This window comes from Martes martes, assembly GCF_963455335.1.
Source record: "Martes martes genome assembly, chromosome: 8".
Taxonomy (NCBI): domain Eukaryota; kingdom Metazoa; phylum Chordata; class Mammalia; order Carnivora; family Mustelidae; genus Martes; species Martes martes.
This window is the reverse complement of record NC_137895.1, coordinates 90,432,212-90,455,474: the sequence shown is the minus strand read 5'-3', so window position 1 is coordinate 90,455,474 and position 23,263 is coordinate 90,432,212. Positions and strand designations below refer to the sequence as shown.

Genomic DNA, 23,263 nt, shown 5'->3' with positions numbered 1-23,263 from the left:
CCACTCAAGTTCTCTGTCCATTTTCTGACTGGGTGTTGTATTTTTTTTTTATATTAAGTTGTGTATCTTTTTTACATATTTTGGATATCGACCTCTTATCTTATCAACCTCTTCAGATGTATGATTTGCAAGCATCTTCTCCTATTCAGAAGTTTGCCTTTTTGTTTTGTTGATGGTTTACTTCACTGTGCAGAAGCTTTTCAGTTTGATGTAATCCCATTTGTTTATTTTAAGTTTTGTTTCCCCTGCCTGAGGAGACAAGCTACCCTCCCCAAAATTGCTGAGACCAATGTCAGAGAGCTTATTGCCTTTGTTTTCTTCTAGGAATTTTATGATTTTAGGTCTTACATTTGAATCTTAAATCCATTTTACATTTATTTTTGTATATGGTATAAGATAGTGGTCAATTTTTTTTTTTTTTTGCACATAGCTGTCCAGTTTTCCCAACACCATTAATGAAGAAATTGTCTTTTCCCCATGGTATATTCTTGCCTCCTTAGTCATAGGTTGATTAACCATTTGTTTGGGTTTATTTCTAGGCTTTCTATTGTATTCCATTGATCTTTTTACCGGTTTTCTTTCCAGTACCACCATCCTATTTTGATAACTGTAACTTTGTAATATAATTTGAAATCAAGGCATGTGATACCTACAGGTTTTTTGTTTGTTTGTTTGGTTGGTTGGTTTGTTTTTTGGGGGGTCAAATTGCTTTAGTTGTTTGGGGGCTTTTATGGTTCCATACAAATTTTAGGATTTTTTTTTTTAATTTTTAAAAATTTCTTTTCAGTGTACCAGAATTCAATGTTTATTCACCACACCCAGTGCTCCATGTGATACATGCCATCCATAATACCCACCACCCAACTTCCCACTCCCGCCCCTTCAAAACCCTCAGATTGTTTTCAGTTCTTTGCTATAGCTCTGAGAAAAATGTCATTGGTATTTTAATGGGGATTGCATCAAATATATAGATTGCTTTGGGTAGTATGGACATTTTAACAATATCATTTTTTCCAATCCATGAGCATCAGATATCTTTCCATTTATTTGTATCTTCAATTTATCTCACCAGTGTTTTATAATTTTCAGAGTACAGACTTTCACCTCCTTGGTTAAATTTATTCCTAAGTATGTTATTCTGAATGCTGAAATCTTTTCTGTTTAGTTGAGGAATATAACAGGATGTCCACTCCCACCATTTCTATTTATCATTTTACTGGGGGGACCTAGACAGAGCAATAAATAAAAAAATAAACATAGTAGCCTGTCATTATTTGCATATTATTTGATTGTGTGTTGACATATTTAAAATACACCACATGTAAATCACTAGAATTAATCACTAAATTTAAGAATTAAATTTGGTAATTACTAAATTAAATTTGGTAATTACTAAATTTGGTAATTACCAAATTTGGGAAGATTACTAGATAAAAGTCAATATTAAAAAACAATAGTACCGCTAAAACTAGCAGCAAACAATTAGAAAATAAAAATTAGAAAGTCCATGTAAAATAGGAACATATTATCAAAGGCTGAGGAATGAATCTATCAAATACCAGTAATATGTCTATCACTATTGTGCAAGGCTTCTATATAGTTAAAATGAAAATATTTCTGAAAGTAATTAAAGACACAAATGAGACTGTTTTAGTGGATTAGAGTTCTTAATGTTATAATGACATTATTTCCCCCAAATTGGCCAGTTGGTTCAATGCTATCTTAAAATCACTGAAGATAATTTTTTACTTGTAGAAACTGCCAAGGTTTTTAAAGTTTTATGAAAAACAAAGGACTGATAAGAACAAAATAAACTTGAGGATGTAGAAGACAGTTATTTGGATTACGTTACTCGATATAAAAACATTATAAAGCTACTATAAATAGAATAGTTTAGTATTGGTTCAGAGATAAGCATATCAATGGAACTAAATGATGAAACCTCAAAAAGATTCACTCACATATCAACTGATGATGACAAAATTGCCACTGAATTCAAGGAGAAAGGGAATCTTTTCAAGAAATAATTCTGTTATTTTGATATTCACATGGAAAAATAGACCATAGTTCCCTATTTCAAACCATAGAAAAAGTCAATTTCACATGGGCCATTAACCTTAGTTTGTAAGAACTGTGAGTGAAACTTATAAAATAGAACATAGTTATCTACCTCCATGATGTTTAGTTAACAAAGATTTCTGAAACAACAAAACCCCCCAAACAAAACAAAAATACAAAGAACCCTCTATCAACAACAGAAATGAAAGGATGGATGGGACTTCATTAAAGTTAAGATCTTTTGTTTTACAAATTTAATATAAACAACATGAACAGGCAAGACATAGATAAGAGATAACTTCAGTATTTGCCACTGACAAAGGACTGACATATAGAAAATTAATAAAACTCCTAAAAATAAATTCAAACAGAAAGAAATCTAATAGAAAGGACAAATTATTTGAATAAGCATGTCACAAAATAGGATGTCTGATATCTGAAAAGCATATAACAGGGTATCCAACATCATCAGTCATAATATGGCTAAAATTAATAGGTCTGACAAAGTTTCATGTTGGCAAGAATATGAAGCAATTATAATCCATATACATTGCTGATAGGAAGATAAATCAGTACACTATTTTTGAGTGTTGTTTGACAATGTCAACTAAGCTAAACATATGGCTAACAGATAGCCTATCAATCCACTTTTAGTTCTATATTCTACAGATATGAGTGTTTATGTCTGCCAAAAAATGTTCTTTGACCTTTATTTATAATAGTCACATATAGGAAACAACCTAAATATTTATTAATAGGAGATGGCTAAATTAATTGTGCTATATTTCTATAATTGACCAGAACTTATAAATTGCTAACACAATAACTTGGACCACTCTACAGACATGAAGTCAAACAAATGAAACTAGACTCCGAAGAGTATGTTCTGTTTATTCTTTTATTCTTATTCATTTGATGGTCATGATTATACAAAACTGAGCTTTGGCATTGTAAGTCAGCGGAGCAGATGCATTTGGGAGGATATTGATATTGGGTGGTATGAAAGAGATGTCTGGGGTGCTGAAAATGTGCTGTATCTGGATCTGTGTGATGGTTACGTGAGTATCAGTGCTTATGAAAACTCATCAAGCTGTACACAGTGAATTATGTGCTATATTACATATTATCATCAATGTTTAAAAATTTATATTTTTAGAGAGTCATACTGAAATGTATATGAAATAATGTATGTATATGTTTCAAATAATCAAGTAGGGGTTGGAAGGAATAGACCTGTTTGTAGATGAAACAAGTTGGCTATAAATTGATACTTGTTGATGTGATTGATACAGTACTGTGCATTATGAAATTTTCTCTATGTAAGTTGAAGAGAAATGAAGTGTTTAACATACAGCTTGGGGTAGAATAAGCACTCAAAATATTTGTTGTTGATATTAAGATTTTTTTAAAGATATTTTTAACATTTTGGACATTTTAATGAATTTAGGAGACTAGTTGTAATTACCCTTGGGCTGAAAAAGCCTTAGAACAAGACCTGGTGTCTTAGAACAAGACCTGGAGGACTATAACGTCTCAGTCGGGGCCCTCAGGTAAGCTACTATTAGTGGGCCTGAGCAGTAAGGGACTTTTATTCCTATAATGCAGGCCTCCTCTAGCAACTTGTCTCAAGACAGGTGAGGGTTATTATTGCAATCTAAATTCCCAGAAACTGACAATTTCTAATAACTTAGTCATCAAGTCCACTCGTCTCTGGGAACACCCAGTTTGCCAGATCAGGGGCTCTGGACAAGGAGAATATAATTCTTAGTATTGTCTCCTTGGGAGTGAGGGCATCCACTAGACCAATAAAGGAAATGGGAAAAGGTTGAGCAAAGGTGAAAAAATGATGTGGAAAAAATGATTCCACCCGAGTCAGAGCTTTTGTATGAACTGAAGTTAATGCTGTAGAATCATTGATATAGTGAGTTGCCAAAAAGCTCTGCCTGCATTAGAAGGAGCTTCCCAGGGTTCCTGAACTCATTGCACTCAGCCGTCCTTCCTGCCTACTCAATGCCAAGGAGTACTGCTCTAAAAAAACCACATTGCTTACATATTCAGATTCCCATTTTTTATCTTAATTTATATATATTTAAAAGTTCAACACTTTTTAAAGAAAAATTAGAATTATGTTATGCTAGTGGTCACTACATTTATATTTTCTTTCGAAAGTTCTTTTCATTCTTAACCCACAGATTAATTTCATTTGTACATTATTAATCTTACATTAAAAAGATGTACTGCATTTTTTTAAAAAGATTTTATTTATTTGACAGAGAGAATGAGAGACACAAGCAGGCAGAGCAGCAGAGGGAGAGGGAGAAGCAGGCTCCCCACTGAGCAGAGAGCCCGACGCGGGGCTCGATCCCAGGACTCTGGGATCATGACCTGAGCTGAAGGCTGTCGATTAACCGACTGAGCCACCCAGGCGCCCCAAGATGTACTGCATTTTATAGATTAAGCCTATGTGAGCATTTTTTAATATTAGGGTTAATATTTTTAAATGTTACTTATACTGATTTCATTCCATGTAGGTTTTGCTTGAGAAGTCTCTTGAAAATATCTTTTTTGCTGAAAGTGTTTCTTTGGTGAGGTTTTCTTAAGTCAAATATAGAATTTTGGGTCTAATAAACAGAACGAGTCCACTACTAACCAGCACTGCTTAAATATCTAAAGCATTCCAATAGAAAGGTGTTGTAAGCCATGTATTTAATTCAGACATTGCTATAGCCATATTATAAATTAAAAATAAATCAGTTTAAAAGGTATATTTTATGTAATCAAGTATATCAAAATATTATTTCACAATCAAGGTCCCTGAAATGTCATTATAATTTTGTTTTGCTTCCTCATTTCTCAAGGTGTCAATGAAGGGGTCCAGGAAGTAGTTCTGAACATAGGAAGTAGGGAGCCCTGTCATGCCCTTAATTGCAGCCACTGTTTCCATGGCTGACTGTGTAATACAGATGAAAGTATTGCTTCCATAGGTTTCCTTTGAGTTGTAGTCATTTCTGCACCTAATTTAGATACATTTCATGTTTTTACTTGTTTTCTCTTTTTTACATGTTTCTCAACAACCAATGCATATAGTTATAAAGGTATAGAAACAAATACAGATGCAGATATATAACCATTGTCTTTAGAATTTTACTTGTCTTTTAAGAAGAATTGTTAGCACTTTTACTTCAAATTAACCTGCTAGTCAGTGATTTTTTGAGTATTCAAAATTGTAAGAGCTTACATTTTATAATTCAGCTTCAGCATTAAGAGGCAAACATTTGTCATAGCTTCCTTTTTTTTTCACTTTAAGATATTTTTGTTGTTTATAATTGTGAAAGGTGAAATAAAATGGAGTCATTGATGTCAAGGGGTTTTAAATCTGGGATGCCATTAAGGAGGTGGGCTGTATGCTTGTCCTCATCAGGTAGAACCATGAACTTCTGAACCGGGCCTAATCCCAAATACCTCAAGGACTCTGCAGGAATATTTACAACTTGCTACAGTAATGGACTTTTGCTTAGTGATGGCCTTAGCAACCAGTTATGTTTAGCCAAGATAAGTTTTCTGCTGCTAACACCAATCAAAGTTTCTGTAGACAACTCACACAAGCATTCCTTTTTTGTCTTTAAAACCCCTGGTTTTTGATTCCTAATAGGGCATTGCTGCCCAACTCTGGTACCTAAATTATAATTCTTTGATCCCAAATACACACTTTTGCTTGACTATTGCTTCCTGACAATTGTTGACAGTGATGTTCATATTTTATTTAATGCACTAGTCACATATCCCTTCTAAAGTGTAAGGCATTTAAGGGCAAGAAACCTGTAGGTTTTCTATTCTATCTCCAGTGCCTGAAATGGTCCCTGGCATCAAAATTGCTCTTAAAAGCTAGAACTGGAAAATGCAATAGACACAGTTACTCTATCCAAAATATACAATTAACTCATTGGTTCAGCTTATTTTGTCTTGTTTTGTTTGCAGTTTTGTAAAGGCTTGTTAAGATGTGAAGCATTCTTTTGTTTCCTAGAAATGTATCACATTTTCTTTTTAAGATGCTTTGCTTGGGTGGCTCAGTTGGTTGGGGGTCTGCCTTGGGCTCAGGTCATGATAGTCCTGGAATCAAGCCCCTAGTCAGGCTCACTGCTCAGCAGGGAGTCTGCTTCTCCCTCTACCCCTCCCCTGATTTGTGCACTCTCTCTCTCTTTCTCTCTCTTAAAAATAAATAAATAAATAAATTTTTTTTAAAGAAAGCTTTCTGAAATAGACTCTTTGCTAGAAAGGAATGACTTAAAAATCTAAAGATATATGCTTAGGAACTAGTGATATTTTTATGAAAATGTGGTTCCCTACTTGAGCAAATTCTATTACTTTGTTGAGAATAATGCAATTCTTTTGATTGAGTCTTTGACAGCTTGTTTTACTTGCTTGTTTCTCAAGGTATAAATGAAGGGGTTCAGCATAGGAGCAATGGATGTAGTAAGGACTGCCACACCCTTATCAATGGCCACTGATTCCTTTGCTGAAGGCTTAACATAGATGAAAATACAGCTTCCATAGGTGATGGAGACTACAATCATGTGGGAAAACATGTAGAAAATGCCTTTTTTCTTTGCTGGGGAGAAGAGAATCATAGAATAGCCTTGATGATGTGTATGTAGGATAGAAGTACACATATGAGGGTCATAATGAAGGTCAACACAGAACAGGCTATGACCATCTGCTCTATAAGCCATGTTTCTGAGCATGATATTTTTAGGAGGGGGGATGCATCACAGAAAAAATGGTCAATAACATTAGAGTCACAGAATTCCAGATTTAGGCCCAGGCTAAGTGGTGGGAGAATGATCAAGAAGCCAGCTGTCCAGCACCCAAGGATGAGTCTTCTACATACCCTCTTGTTCATGATGGTCACATAATGCAGGGGTTTGCAGATGGCAACATATCGATCATAGGACATGGTGGCCAGGAGAAAAAACTCTGTTACACCAAAAATATAAGTAAAAAAAATCTGAAGGGCACAATTGTCATATGTGATTGTCTTGTCATCTGTTGATATGTTGTACAAATATCTAGGAATACAAGCAGAGGTAAATGAGATCTCTAAGAAGGAGAAATTTTGTAGGAAAAAGTACATGGCATTCTGAAGGTGAGAATCTGTGAAGGTAAGGGAGATGATTGTCAGGTTCCCAGTAATACTCAACATATAGGTGAGAAATAGAAAGATGAAAACCATAATCTTCAGTTGTGGATCATCAGTCAGTCCCAACAGGATAAAAAAGTTGTTATTGTGTGGTTTCTCATCATTGACTTCTGACTTCAATTCAATCTGCATTTAGAATTCAGGTATATTTGATATACATGCAGTGGTAATTAATGGGAGAAAAAAGTAAGCAAACAATCACATGCATTTACAAAATTTTTGTTTACAAATATTATCAATACACTGGTATTCTAGGTTCTACAATTGGGTGTTGTTTTCATAAATTCAGGAGATATTTTAAAAAATCAGAAAAATCTGTATCATACTCCAAAATATTATGGGTGCTTCCTTCTCATTACATTTTATTTGCAATTTATATATATTTTTACTTACACCTGGGATTTGATTTTCCCAACAGATAGGTTTGACTGCTAATGTTTTGTGAGATCATTTCGTTGTTGTTCACAGACTGAATCCTAAAGCTGAATCTTAAACTTTCATTATCACCTTCATACATTTCCTTGAAGTTTTGTTTTAATAAGGAACAAATCACAAATAGTTTGAGACTCACTATATAGGCTCTGCATATCCATTACTGAAGATGACGAGCTCTAGTATTACAATTTTAAAAATATGTGTTTCCTTAAACAATTCCTTTCTCACTCACCCATTTCCCAGACTTTCATATTTTCTGTTTAGAATTACACTAATTTCCCACTGTGGTATGGGAAGACAGGAAGTATTTTGATGACAAATATATTGTATAGAATGATAATATGTATGTGTTGGATGTAAGATATATAGGGATGTAAAAAATAATTATAGTTTTTCTTAGTTTTCCAACTGTTTAGTTGAGGTTGAAACACATTTCAAAATATTGTTATTAATATCACTAACTACAAAAAATTTCAGATTGAGCTATTAAACACATTCTTCAAGCATGGCTTGCTTTCACTGTGACTCAGTTTTTATCATCTACAGAATGGAAATAATATTTTCCCTCATCAAAAAATTAAAGACTAATATATAAAGTACTTAGAAAGTACATGGCTGATAAAGAGTGTGATAAGTTTATTTTAACTCCTTCAATTACCTTGTCCAGAATGATTTTCCTCTTAGTTACCTTACATTTAATCATCAATATGCTATAGTCCTGTTTTGTTCTCAAGAACCTACTGAAATAATATGTGCCAGAATTTATCACTTCTGTTTTTTTTTGCTTTTAAAGTTTAGGAAATTTCTAAGTAGAATGTGTACCTTCAACCACCCAATATTCATAGCATTCTCTCATAATTTACCTTAATACCACATACATGTTTACTTGCCATCTTTTTGCTTTCTAATCCCTAGATACTTTTTTTTTTTTTTTTGCTGGTCTCTCATATGTTGGAATCATTCTTAATACTTTTTTTTTGAGGTTTTATTTATTTATTTTGTCAGAGAGAGAGAGAGAGAGCACAAGCAGGGTGAGCAGCAGGCAGGAGAAGCAGTCTCCCTGCTGAGCAGGGAGCCTGATGTGGTACTTGATTCCAGGACTCTGGGATCATGACCTGAGCCAAAGGCAGATGCTTAATGTACTGCATGACCCACGTGTCCCAGTTCTTAATACCTTTTTACTTCTTAACACAATGCTCCCTTTGAGTATTTTCTTGAGCTCCTAATTTCTAAAAATGATTGCTCTTCAGTTACATAAACAAATGCACTCCAGACATAAAAAGTCCAAAATGAAACTCTTAATTTTCTATACTCTCATCCTATTTCTCCCCCTGTGTGGTTTTTTTTTTAATAATCTAACTTGTGTATTTATTGAAGTTTTACTATATGTTAGATACTGAAACAAGCATTTTACATGGATTATTTATCTGGAGTAATCTTCCCTCCACGGTGCTGTGTTTCCCCACCCAATCTCGGTTCCCAGTCTCCAGTTTTGCTGGGCATGCACATCCTCAGCCAGCCACTGGTTAATAGTTTTTTAGTTCTCAGAATTTGCATTTGTGAGACGTATCATTTTGTCATGGCATTCAAATTATGCAACTCTTAGGTGACCTCTTATTTATTGTTGCTTAAACTAATCTTATCAGTAACTATACACTATCCAAGAATAAGTGCTCTAAAGATGATGTTTAATACCCAGATTAGAACTTACATTGCTAAGTTTTTAAAAAACACTTAATTTATTTTAGAGAGACAGAGAGAGAGTGTGTGTGTGTGAGGTGTGTGAGGGGCAGAGGGAAAGGAAGAGAGAGAGAGAATCCTAAGCAGGTCCTGCATTCAGCACAGAGCCCAGCCTGATGCAGGGCTCCATCCCAGGATCCTGAGATGATGACCTGAGCCAAACCCAAGAGTTGGTTGCTCAACTGACTGAGCCACCATGGTGCCCTTCCATTGCTAAATTTTATACAATCAGTAAAGATTCACTTACTATAGGTGAATAAGACTCAAGTCTCAAAACAAATGTGACTGAAATGACAGGATTCATAATACTTACACTCTGGCAGTTAATCATAGCTTCTCTCTATTAAGTTAACTACAATTATTCTTAAAGCTACAACTTGAAGATGCATATAATGTTGAAAACTAGCAAGAAAACTGGTCTCTACTGGCTGAGTCTTGCCACTCCTGCAGTAACAGCTCTCAGGAATATACATAATTTCCTTTCAGTTTTTATCTTCCGGTGATTGTATCAATTCCTGCATAATAGCTGTAGTGCCATCACAAGCCTAGGAAATAGGTTTTTTTTGTTTTTGTTTTGTTTGCTTGTTTTTAAACTCTCAAACATTGAGAAGAAAAACAGGTTCAAGGGCATTCTGGAAGAGTGGATGTTATGAACTGCTTTGCTGAGAGAAGAGAGTTTTCCAGTTTCCCAAGCTTGATATTTATTTGCCATGTCTGCATTAAAATTAATGAACAGAAGAGTCCTTGGTGACCCAGGTTCAAAAATCACTAATGAGTCATCTGTGTAATCATCTTGTATCATTTGACCTTAGGGTAAAAAAATAAAAAACAAAAAATAAAAATAAACTTAACACAGTAGCAGTGGGAACATGTCCTTTAGAGACAGGAAAAGCAACAGAGTCATTTAAGAGACTGGTAGGAGAACATTGACTCTTAAACTAGTCCAGTTTTTTTTTTTTTTTAATTCTTATGATGTAAGGTAGTTAAAAGATGATAGATCTCCCTCTCTGCTTTTTCAAATAGTTATGGAATGAACAAATTATATGTTAAAACATTTGATTAGATATATAACATCAGAAAAATCATGGTAAAATATTAGAGGTAATATTTTGGAGAATACCTTCCATTCTTTCCTTCCTGTAAACATATGCATGTTTGTCACATATAGTAAGTACTAATGCACAAATATTAAATTAAAAATACCTCTGTATTGAGATATACAGACCATCTCAGCTATTTTACCCTTAGAAGTGTGTGAACCTTGTTATATCTTAATTATTATTGAGATGCATCATTTTAAATCTATTTAATTTTAGTACACTATATTAATATGACATCAGAATTTAAACCAAAATTTATCATTGTCATAAATGTATATTGCTTCCAAAGTTTCACCATTGTAAAATATCACTGTATGGATAATTATACTGTTTCCAATTATCTTAAATCATTTTAGCTTCTTTTTATATTTTTTATCATTATAAAAAATCTTATGATGATTAAAAAATTGTGAAAATATTTTTTTTTAAATTTTTTATTTATTTTCAGCGTAACAGTATTCATTGTTTTTTCACCACACCCAGTGCTCCATGCAATCTGTGCCCTCCCTAATACCCACCACCTGGTTCCTCCACCCTCCCACCCCGCCCCTTCAAAACCCTCAGGTTGTTTTTCAGACTCCATAGTCTCTCATGGTTCACCTCCCCTTCCAATTTCCCTCAACTCCCTTCTCCTCTCCATCTACCCTTGTCCTCTATATTATTTGTTATGCTCCACCAATAAGTGAAACCATATGATACTTGACTTTCTCTGTTTGACTTATTTCACTCAGCATAATCTCTTCCAGTCCTGTCCATGTTGCTACAAAAGTTGGGTATTCGTCCTTTCTGATGGAGGCATAATACTCCATAGTGTATATGGACCACATCTTCCTTATCCATTCATCCATTGAAGGGCATCTTGGTTCTTTCCACAGTTTGGCGACCGTGGCCATTGCTGCTATAAACATTGGGGTACAGATGGCCCTTCTTTTCACTACATCTGTATCTTTGGGGTAAATACCCAGCAGTGCAATTGCAGGGTCATAGGGAAGATCTATTTTTAATTTCCTGAGGAATCTCCACACTGTTCTCCAAAGTGGCTGCACCAGTTTGCATTCCCACCAACAGTGTAAGAGGGTTCCCCTTTCTCCACATCCTCTCCAACACACGTTGTTTCCTGTCTTGCTAATTTTGGCCATTCTAACTGGTGTAAGGTGGTATCTCAATGTGGTTTTGATTTGAATCTCCCTGATGGCTAGTGATGATGAACATTTTTTCATGTGTCTGGTAGCCATTTGTATGTCTTCCTTGGAGAAGTGTCTGTTCATATCTTCTGCCCATTTTTTAATATGATTATCTGTTTTGTGTGTGTTGAGTTTGAGGAGTTCTTTATAGATCCTGGATATCAACCTTTTATCTGTACTGTCATTTGCAAATATCTTCTCCCATTCCGTGGGTTGCCTCTTTGTTTTGATGACTGTTTCTTTTGCTGTGCAGAAGCTTTTTATCTTGATGAAGTCCCAGAAGTTCATCTTTGCCTTTGTTTCCTTCGCCTTTGGAGACATATCTTGAAAGAAGTTGCTGTGGCTGATATCAAAGAGGTTACTCCCTATGTTCTCCTCGAGGATTCTGATGGATTCCTGTCTCACGTTGAGGTCTTTTATCCATTTCGAGTTTATCTTTGTGTACGGTGTAAGAGAATGGTCAAGTTTCATTCTTCTACATATAGCTGTCCAGTTTTCCCAGCACCATTTATTGAAGAGACTGTCTTTTTTCCACTGGATATTTTTTCCTGTTTTGTCAAAGATTATTTGACCATAGAGTTGAGGGTCCATATCTGGGCTCTCTACTCTGTTCCACTGGTCCATGTGTCTGTTTTTATGCCAGTACCATGCTGTCTTGGTGATCACAGCTTTGTAGTAAAGCTTGAAATCAGGTAACGTGATGCCACCAGTTTTATTTTTGTTTTTCAACATTTCCTTAGCAATTCGGGGTCTCTTCTGATTCCATACAAATTTTAGTATTATTTGCTCCAGCTCTTTGAAAAATACTGGTGGAATTTTGATTGGAATGGCATTAAAAGTATAGATTGCTCTGGGCAGTATAGACATTTTAACGATGTTTATTCTTCCCATCCAAGAGCATGGAATGGTCTTCCATCTTTTTGTGTCTTCTTCAATTTCTTTTAGGAGTGTTCTGTAGTTCCTCGAGTACAGATCTTTAACCTCTTTGGTTAGGTTTATTCCGAGGTATCTTATGGTTTTTGGTGCTATAGTAAATGGAATCGATTCTCTAATTTGCCTTTCTGTATTTTCATTGTTAGTGTATAAGAAAGCCACTGATTTCTGGACATTGACTTTGTATCCTGCTACATTACTGAATTGCTGTATGAGTTCTAGTAGTTTGGGGGTGGAGTCTTTCGGGTTTTCCATATAAAGAATCATGTCATCTGCGAAGAGAGAGAGAGTTTGACTTCTTCCTTGCCAATCTGGATACCTTTTATTTCTCTTTGTTGTCTGATTGCTGTTGCTAGGACTTCTAATACTATGTTGAACAAGAGTGGTGAGAGTGGGCATCCTTGTCGTGTTCCTGATCTCAATGGGAAGGCTGCAAGCTTTTTCCCATTGAGGATGATATTTGCTGTGGGTTTTTCATAGATAGATTTGATGAAGTTCAGGAATGTTCCCTCTATCCCTATACTTTGAAGCGTTTTAATCAGGAACGGATGCTGGATTTTGTCAAAAGCTTTTTCTGCATCAATGGAGAGGATCATGTGGTTCTTCTCTCTTCTGTTATTGATTTGTTCTATCACATTGATTGATTTGCGAATGTTGAACCATCCTTGTAACCCAGGGATGAATCCTACCTGGTCATGGTGGATAATCTTTTTAATGTGCTGTTGGATCCTGTTTGCTAGGATCTTGTTGAGAATCTTAGCATCCATATTCATCAGTGATATCTGTCTGAAATTCTCCTTTTTGGTAGGGTCTTTGCCTGGTTTGGGGATCAGGGTAATGCTGGCTTCATAAAAAGAGTCTGGAAGTTTTCCTTCTGCTTCAATTTTTTGAAACAGCTTCAGGAGAATAGGTATTATTTCTTCTTTGAAAGTTTGATAGAATTCCCCAGGGAATCCGTCAGGTCCTGGGCTCTTGTTTTTTGGGAGGTTTTTGATCACTGCTTCAATCTCGTTACTAGATATCGGTCTATTCAGGTTGTCAATTTCTTCCTGGTTCAATTTTGGGAGTTTATAGTTTTCCAGGAATGCATCCATTTCATCTAGGTTGCTTAGCTTATTGGCATATAACTGTTGATAATAGCTTCTGATGATTGTTTCTACTTCCTTGGTGTTAGTTGTGATCTCTCCCTTTTCATTCATAATTTTATTAATTTGGGCTTTCTCTCTTTTCTTTTGGATTAGTGTGGCCAATGGTTTATCGATCTTATTGATTCTTTCAAAAAACCAGCTTCTAGTTTCGTTGATACGTTCTACTGTGTCTCTGGTTTCTACCTCGTTGATCTCTGCTCTAATCTTGATTATTTCCCTTCTTACGTGTGGAGTTGGTTTGATTTGTTGTTGATTCTCCAGTTCTTTAAGGTGTAGAGACAGCTGGTGTATTCTGGATTTTTCAATTTTTTTGAGGGAGGCTTGGATGGCTATGAATTTCCCCCTTAGGACCGCCTTTGCTGTATCCCATAGGTTTTGGAGTGAAGTGTCTTCGTTCTCGTTGGTTTCCATAAATTGTTTAAGTTCTTCTTTGATCTCCTGGTTGATCCAAGCATTCTTAAGCAAGGTGGTCTTTAGCTTCCAGGTATTTGAGTTCCTTCTGAACTTTTCCTTGTGATTGAGCTCCAGTTTCAAAGCATTGTGATCTGAGAATATGCAGGGAATAATCTCAGTCTTTTGGTATCGGTTGAGCCCTGATTTGTGACCCAGTATGTGGTCTATTCTGGAGAAGGTTCCATGTGCACTTGAGAAGAATGAGTATTCTGTTGTTTTAGGGTGGAATGTTCTGTATATATCTATGAGGTCCATCTGGTCCAATGTATCATTCAATGCTCTTATTTCTTTATTGATTTTCTGCTTCGATGATCTGTCTATTTCTGAGAGAGGCGTGTTAAGATCTCCTACTATTAATGTATTCATATCAATATGACTCTTTATCTTGATTAATAGTTTTCTTATGTAATTGGCTGCTCCCATATTGGGGGCATAGATATTTACAATTGTTAGATCATCTTGGTGGATAGTCCCTTTAAGAATGATGTAGTGTCCTTCTGTATCCCTGACTACCGTCTTTAGTTTAAATTCTAATTTATCTGATATGAGAATCGCTACCCCGGCCTTCTTTTGAGGCCCATTGGCGTGAAAGATGTTTCTCCATCCCTTCACTTTCAGTCTGGGTGTATCTTTAGGTTCAAAATGGGTCTCTTGTAGACAACATATGGATGGGTCCTGTCGTTTTATCCAATCTGCAACCCTGTGTCGTTTTATGGGTGCATTTAGGCCATTCACATTGAGAGTGATTATTGAGAGATACGTTTTTATTGACATTGTGTTATCTTTGAAGTCTTTCTTTCTGTCGATTGTCTCTATATTTCTGTTCAATGCTATTCTTAGGATTTTTCCTCTTTTATAGAACCCCCCTTAATATTTCCTGCAGTGTCGGCTTGGTGGTTGCATAGTCTTTCAAGCCTTGCCGGTCTTGGAAACTCTTTATCTCTCCATCCATTTTGAATGTCAGTCTTGCTGGATAAAGTATTCTTGGCTGCATGTTCTTCTCATTTAGTGCCCTGAATATATCTTGCCAGCCCTTTCTGGCTTGCCAGGTCTCTGTGGACAGGTCTGACGTTATTCTGATGGGCTTTCCTCTGTATGTAAGGAGCTTCTTTGTCCTAGCGGCTTTCAAGAGATTGTATCTACAATTATGATTCCTCAATTTTACTATGAGGTGCCTGGATGTTTTTTTTGAATTTATAATCTTGGGGGGGGACCTTTCTACTTCTAGTACATGAACACTTGTTCCATTTGCAAGATTGGGAAAATTTTCATGAAAAACTTGTTCCACTATATCTTCTAGACTTCTTTCTTTCTCCTCCCCTTCAGGGATTCCAATAATTCTGACGTTGGAACGTTTCATGGCATCATTTATTTCCCTGATTCTGTTTTCGTGGCTTCTAAGCTGTTTGTTCCAGGCTTCCTCCTGATCCTTTCTCTCTATTTGTTTGTCCTCCAGATCACTAATTCTATCTTCTGTCTCAGTTACCCTAGCTTTTAGAGAATTTAGATTAGATTGGAACTCATTGAGAGCGTTGTGAACCTCATCCCTGGTGGCCTTCAGCTCTGCCCTAACATTATGAACCTCCTCTCTGGTCGCTTTCAATTCTGCCCTAATCAATTCTGTTTGGTCATCCATGGCTTTCTCCAACCTAGCTATTGCCTGGATAATTGTTAGCCTGAATTCTCTTTCTGACATATTGTCTATGTTGATAGTCGTTAGCTCTGTTGCAGAAGGCCCATCCTCTGTATTTTTCTTCTGTTGGGGATTCCTCCTCCTAGTCATTTTGGTGAGAGATGACTGGACAGATGTAGCTGGATGTATTGACCGTGGTGCAGTCAAGGTGCACCCTGGAACGCTTCTGAGCACTCAGGATTCCCCACCCAAATGAGAGAAAAAAGAAAAGAAAAAGAAAAAAGAGGGAGAGAGAGAGACAGGAAAAAAAGGGAAGATAAAAGTGAAGGTTCAGCCCAAATGGGCCCCAGGGTAAGGTTTATGACGTATACAAACAAAAACAGACAAACAAAAAGACTGATAAAAGTATATGACGAGAGAAAATATATATATATATAAGCAAAAAAAAGGAGGAGCCTCGTCAAGAAGAACCCCAAGTATAAGATTTATATACTATCAGGACAAACATAAATACACAGAGACACTGGCAGAAGAAAAAGATGGGAGCATGGTTATAGATTCTCGGTGTGGGCGAGGAAGGTTATTTTGATTCTTCCTGGATGTATCTTGATATCTTTGTTAAAGGACTCAACTTTCCTAAGAAAAAGGGGGATTAAAAATTGGTTCACCTATAGGGGTAGCATTGCTTGGAGAAAGGGGGTTACCTTGAAGTTTAACTCTATATGAATATTAGAAAATAAAAATAAAAAAGGAATAAACTGGACTAAACTAAATTAAAAATTTTTTTAAAAATTAAGAAAATAGAAAAGCAAAAGAAAAACACATGTGTATGTATCAAAAAATTCAGGTTAGAAGTTTATCATGGAATTTGATGTACTGGACATCTCACTGTGATGGTAAATAGGTTAAAAAATTATCTATATAAAAAAAGAAAAAAAATGAACCAGAATAGTGGGAAAGAATTAAAAATAAAAGTTGTATCTATGAAGTAGTGGTGGTTGTTCTCTTGTAGTCTTTTTTTTTTTTTTTTTCCTGATTTGTTTTCTGGGGGAGGGGGCTGCCACGTGGGTTTTCAGTCAATGATGTTCCCTGAGTTAAGTCCTCCCGACCCCCTCAAGGGGGTGGGCTCTGAGAAAAACGTTTTTTTTCAGGTTTTTGTTCTCTGGAGGTTTTTATGTTTGTTCACTTCTTTTCTCTCGCCTTGACAGCTTTTGATGGTTTTTGGAGGTTTAGAGGAAAGAAAACTGCACCCCAACCTCCCTCTCAGAGAGAAGCCTCAGTCTGCTCCCCTGCAGGTGCTGCAGCCGCTGGGCCGCTGGCAGAGCAGGTTCTGAGTCACGGTCCCTGGGGACGCAGGATCTCCTGCTTGTACGCAAAACCAAGGCAGCTGTGGCTGTCTGGGCAGCTCCAGACCGCCAGAGAGGTTCCAAGCAGCAATCGCACACTGAGATTTTCCCGCTGGCTGGGGCTAAGAGCTCAGGTCTTGCGCGCACCTCTCCCAGGGGATGGTTTGGGGCGCTGCGCCTCCAGCTCTATTGGCTCTATCGCCGCGTGGGTCTATCGCCGCGTGGGTCCCAGAACACCAGGCTGGGCGTGCACCTCTCTCAGGGGAGGTTGAGGCACGCGCGCATCTCCAGTAAGGTGCGCGTTCTGCCGTCTGGTGTGGCTCCCAGCCCCTCACGGGAGCCAGACTCCACCCGTTCTCGGGCGCACTGGCTGCTCCGGGACAAAGACCAGGTTTCTCCGCCGCACTCTCCGGCTCAGCGCCAAGGGATGCTGCCCTGGGTCTGGGGACTTAAGCCCCTATCCCTATCCGCCCTGATTCCCACAATTTCCCCGCTCGAGTCTTTGCTCTTTTGAGTGCTTTCAACAAGACTCCAAGTTAATGCTGGTCCCCAGATGCCGGGCACTCTCGTATCGGGGTATTATTTTTCAGTCGGTCGCCTCTGGTGGCTCCCTCCCCCTTTTGTTTATCTTCCGATATCAGTCCGACGTTCCCACTCCACTTTACCTGCCCACTGGCGTCTTCTGGCCCCCGTAGAGATCCAGACGTGTATAATTCTGATCTCAGGCTGATTTCATGGGTGATCGGAGTTCTTTGGTAGGTAATCAGCTCACTTTAGGGTGCAGGTTGAAAAGGCGCCTCCTCCTACTTCCCCGCCATCTTGTCTCCCTCTGTGAAAATATTTTTTGTACATTGTCAGATAATTGATAGAATTGAACTCTCTTCATAATATTGATCTATTTCTAACTGTGTTTTTAATTAATAATTTTATTAATTCATTATTTTAAGTGATAATTAATATCTTCCTTTAAGTGTATAAGAGTATCTTTGTGCATACACCTAAGTCATGAACATACATCTTCTTTTTTTTAAGTAATTATTACTTTCATTCATTTATGGATTAATATGGATCTAGGTTGGGTTACAGATTTGTTACAGTAAAATTTACATACAATAAATGGACCATTTTTTAATATTTCAGCTGAGGAATTTTTATAAAAATATACCTCTCTAATTATTACTACCACTGAAAATACAATGAATATTTCCATTTCCCTACAAAGTTCCTTTAGGTCTCTTCCTATTAAAACTCTCTAATCCCAGCCAATGGAAATATGCTTTTCATCATTTTATATTAAATTTGACTTTTTCAAATGCAAGTCTTTTTCTTATGTTTCATATGAATGGAATCAAACATAACATTCTTCCCTTTTGTGTTTTTTATATTCATCTTTTTTTTAAGATTTTATTTATTTATTTGACAGACAGAGGTCATAAGTAGGCAGATAGGCAGGCAGAGAGAGAGAGAGGAAGAGAAGCAGGCTTCCCACTGAGCAGAGAGCCTGATGCAGGGCTCCATCCCAGGATGCTGGGATCATGACCCGAGCCAAAGGCAGAGGCTTTAACCCACTGAGCCACCCAGGCGCCCCTGTCTTTTTGATAATAGCAGTTCTACAAGTGTGAGTGATATCTCACTGTGGTTGTGATTAGCATTTCCTTCACAATGATATTGGACGCCTTTACCTGTTGGCCATCTGTGTGCCTTTTTTTGAAAAATATCTATTCAGATGCTCTGCCTATTTTTTTAAATTGTTTTTTTTCCCCTATAAAGTTATGTAAGTTCTTTATATATTTTGTATATTAACTCCTGATCAGATATATGATTTGCATATTTTCCCCTATTCAGTAGATTGCCTTTTCATTTTGTTGACATTTTCCTTTGCAGTTCAGAAGCTTTTTAATTTGGTGTAGTCCCACTTACTTACTTTTGCTTTTTGTTGCTTCTGATTTTGGTGTCAAATCCAAAAAAAAAGAAAAAAAATCATTGCCAAGACCGATGTCAGAGAGCTTACCCTCCTATATTTTCTTCTAGGAGTTATGATTTCCAGTTTTATGTTCAAGTCCTTAACCTATTTTGAATTTATTTTTGTGTAGGGCATAAGATAGGGGAGAAATTTCATTCTTTTGTGTGTGGCAATTCAGTTTTCCCAGAACAATTTTTGGAAGAGAATATTCTTTCTGCATTGTGTATTCTTGGCTTCTTTGTCATAAATTAATTGACAATATTTGTGTGGGTTTATTTCTGGACTTTCTATTCTGTTCTATTAATCTCTGTGTCAACTTTTATGCCAATACCATACTGTGTTGATTACTATGGCTTTATAATCTAGTTTAAAATCAGATAATGTGATGCCTTCAGCTTTGTTCTTCTATATAAAGATTGACTTGGATACTCAGGGTCTTTTGTGGTTTCATACAAATTTTAGGATTGTTTGTTTTATTTTTGTGAAAAATGTCATTGGAATTTTTGTAAAGACTGCCCTGAGCATGGTATATCTCTTCATTTATTTGTGTTGTTATCAGTATTTTTCATTAATGTCTTACAGTTTTTGGTGTATAGATCTTGACCTTCTTGGTTAAACTTATTCTTAAATATTTTAGTCTTTTGATGCTATTGTAAATGAGATTATTTTCTTAACTTCTTTTGCAGAGAGTTCACTATTAGTGTGTAGAAATGTAACTGATTTTGGTATAATGGTTTTGTAAACTACACATTTACTAAAATTCTTTATTATTTCTTTTAAGATTTATTTATTTATTTTAGGAGGGGACAGAGGGAGAGAGAGAAAGAGCCTCAAGCAACTCTGTGCTGAGTGTGGAGTGTACTCGATTGCACCACCCTGAGATCATGACCTGAGTTGAAATCAAGAGTCAGACACTTAACTGACTGAGCCACCCAGGTACCCCTAAAATTTTTATTATTTTTAACAATTTTTTTGTGGAGTCTTTAGAGTTTTCTATATATAACATGTACCCACATAGAAATAGTTTTACTTCTTCTCTGATCTTGAAGCCATTTATTTATTTTCTTTGACTAATTATCTGGCTAGGACTTCCAATACTATGTTGGACAGAAGGGTAAGAATGGCCATCTTTGGTGTCTTATTCCTGATCTTAGAGTAAAGCTTTCAGCTTTTCACTACTGAGAACAATGTTATCTGTAGACTTTTCATATACGTCTCTATTCTATTGAGATGTTTCCTCTGCACCCAGTTTGCTGATACTTTTTATCATGAAAAGGTGCTGAATTATGTCAACTGCTTTTTCTGCAGCTATATGGAATTTTATCCTTCATTTTGTTAATGTGGTGTATCACATTGGTTCATTTGTGGATGTTGAACCATTCCTTGAATTCCTGGAATAAATTCCACTTGATCATTGTGTATTATCCTTTTAGTGTATTGTTGAATTTAGTTTGCTAATATTATGTTGAGGATTTTTATATCTATGTTTGTTAAGGACATTGGTCTGTAATTTTCTTTACTTGTAGTGCCTTTGTCTTGCTTTGATATAAGAGTAATGCTGGTCTCATAAAATAAGTTTGAAAGTATTTTCTTCTCTTCTCTCTCTCTCTCTCTTTCTCTCTTTTGGAAGAATCTATGAAGTATTGGTATTAATTCTTTAAATGTTTGGTAGAATTCGTGTAAAGCCATTTGGTGCTGGACTTTTCTTTTTCTTTGTTGGAAAGATTTTGAATAATGATTTATCCTCTGTACTAGTAATTGATCTGTTTAGATTTTGTATTTCTTTGTGATTTATTCTTGGTAGTTGTATGTTTCTAGGAATTTATCCATTTTTTTCTAGGTTGTCTAATTTGTTGCCACATTTTTATAGTATTGTCTGATATCATTTTGTAATATTGTCTGATATCATTTTGTAATTATGTGGTATCAGTTGTAAGGTCTTCTCTTTTATTTATAAATTTATTTACTTGAGTCTTCTTTTTTCTTGTTAAATCTCACTAAAGTTTCTTTATTTTGTTTTTATTTAAAAAAACAGCTCTTAGTTTCATAGATATTTTCTTTTTGGTCTCTATTTATTTCCATTTTGATCTTTGTTATTTCCTTCCTTCTATTAGCTTTGGGCTTCATTTGTTCCCCTGTTTTAGTCCCTTGAAGTATAAAGTTAGGTTGTTTGTATGAGATCTTTTTTGTTAATATAGATGTTTATCATTATAAATTTCACTCTTCGAACTCTTTTTGCTGCATCCCATATGTTTTGGTATGTTGTATTTCCATTTTAGCTTCTCAAGATATTTTTTGATTTATCTTTTGATTTCTTTCTTTGTTGGCCCATTCGTTGATCAGTAGATGTTTTTTAATCTCCATGTATTTATAAATTTTTGAGTTTTCTTCTTGTAATTGACTTCTACTTTCATACCATTATGGTTGGAAACGTTGCTTGACATAATTTCAATCTTCTTAAATTTATTAAGACTTGTTTTGTGGTCTATCACATGATTGAATCTGAAGAATGTTTTATATGTGCTTGAAAAGAATATATTTTGCTATTTTTTTTCCAGTTTAAAATTCTGACACCAATTCTGATGTATATTGTTTTCCACATAAAGCAATCCTTCAACAGCAATTGGGCATCCTACAATTCAACTGAGTTCTGACACCATCTACCTGGAGATGTTGCCAGATACCACAGGTGGAGGGCTTATTCCTATAAGACCACTCTCCACCCACTTCAGAGGTCAATGGCAAGCCTAAGTTGTCACTTGTAATTCTGACAGACCAGCTATAGATCTGAGGTTCATTGACCTTCTCCTTGGGTTGGATTACTTTGCCAGAGTGGATTACAGAGCTCAAAGAAACATTTTATTTACTAGATAAGCAGTTTATTTATACAAAGGTATAATTCAGGAATAGCCAGACGAAAGTGATGTATAGGGTATGTTATGTGGGAAGAGCACAGAGCTTCATGCCCTCCCAAGTGCACCACTCTCAAGGTACCTCTGCTTGTTCACCAACTTGGAAGTTCTCTGAACCCATTCTTTTGTTTTTTAATGGAAGCCTCATTACATAGGCATGATCGATTAACTCACAGGCTATTGGTGATTGAACTCAATCTCCACCCCTCTCTGCTTCCCAGATGTGAGGAGGCGAGGACTGTAAGTTCCAACCCTTTGTACAAGGTTTCTTGCTCTGGCAACCAGCCTCTATCCTTAGGTTACAAAACGGCTTCCCAAGTCACCTCATTAGTATAACAAAAGATACCTTGATTTCTTCCATCACTCAGGAAATCCCAGAGGTTTTAGAAGCTCTGTGTGTCTAACTGGATGAAGACCAAATAGATATTTCTTATTATAAGTCACAATATCACCCAGCTGATAGGTCCTTATTGTTCATGATAACAGTACTAGTCTTGTAAATATGATGAATGTGTTGTTTTCTGGGCTTGTTCTGTTTTTTTTTTTTTTTCACAAAAATATTAGATATCCAGATGTTCTTTTCATATATTTTCACTGGTGAAGCACGAATATGTCCGTAGGATGTTACAAAATGTGAAATCTCAAAAGAGTGATTCTTTTAATAACAATAGTTATTGTTGAATGATGGTTTGGTAATCAAGTGGAGAAATCTTAACTACCATCAAGCTTTAGAATAAGGTACTCCCTTAAAATCATATTTGTGAAGACTTGTTTCCTTTTTTAACTGAAAAATGTATATATGTGTATTCTTAAATATTTTATTGTGTTAAGAATACTTAACATGAATTCTAGCCTCTTAAGTTTTAAGTGTAAAATGTATTACTGTTAACTATAGGTGTTCTGAAAGATGAAATAAAATCGGGTCACTTATGGCAAGGAGTGTTTTTTTTTTTTTTTTAATTAACATACAATGTATTATTTGCCCTAGGGGTACAGTTTAACATGCTACCACACCATATTTATTACTATCTCAGATCTATTTTGAAAGAATTTATACCAATGACCACAGTCTAGATTTCTAAGACTTTTTCAGGCATTTATCAATTTACGTTAGGAAACACTGAGATATATTTGACAAATTATATCCATGCACAAACAAGG

General features: G+C 35.9%; 1 pseudogene across 1 annotated transcript; it reads right to left on the bottom strand.

The window, feature by feature from the left end:
• Positions 1-6,419: 6,419 nt before the first annotated feature.
• Positions 6,420-7,356, bottom strand: LOC308347488 (olfactory receptor 6C2-like; annotated as a pseudogene). The gene has a single exon. The product of its transcript is annotated as an olfactory receptor 6C2-like (transcript).
• Between the last annotated feature and the right edge of the window lie 15,907 nt (positions 7,357-23,263).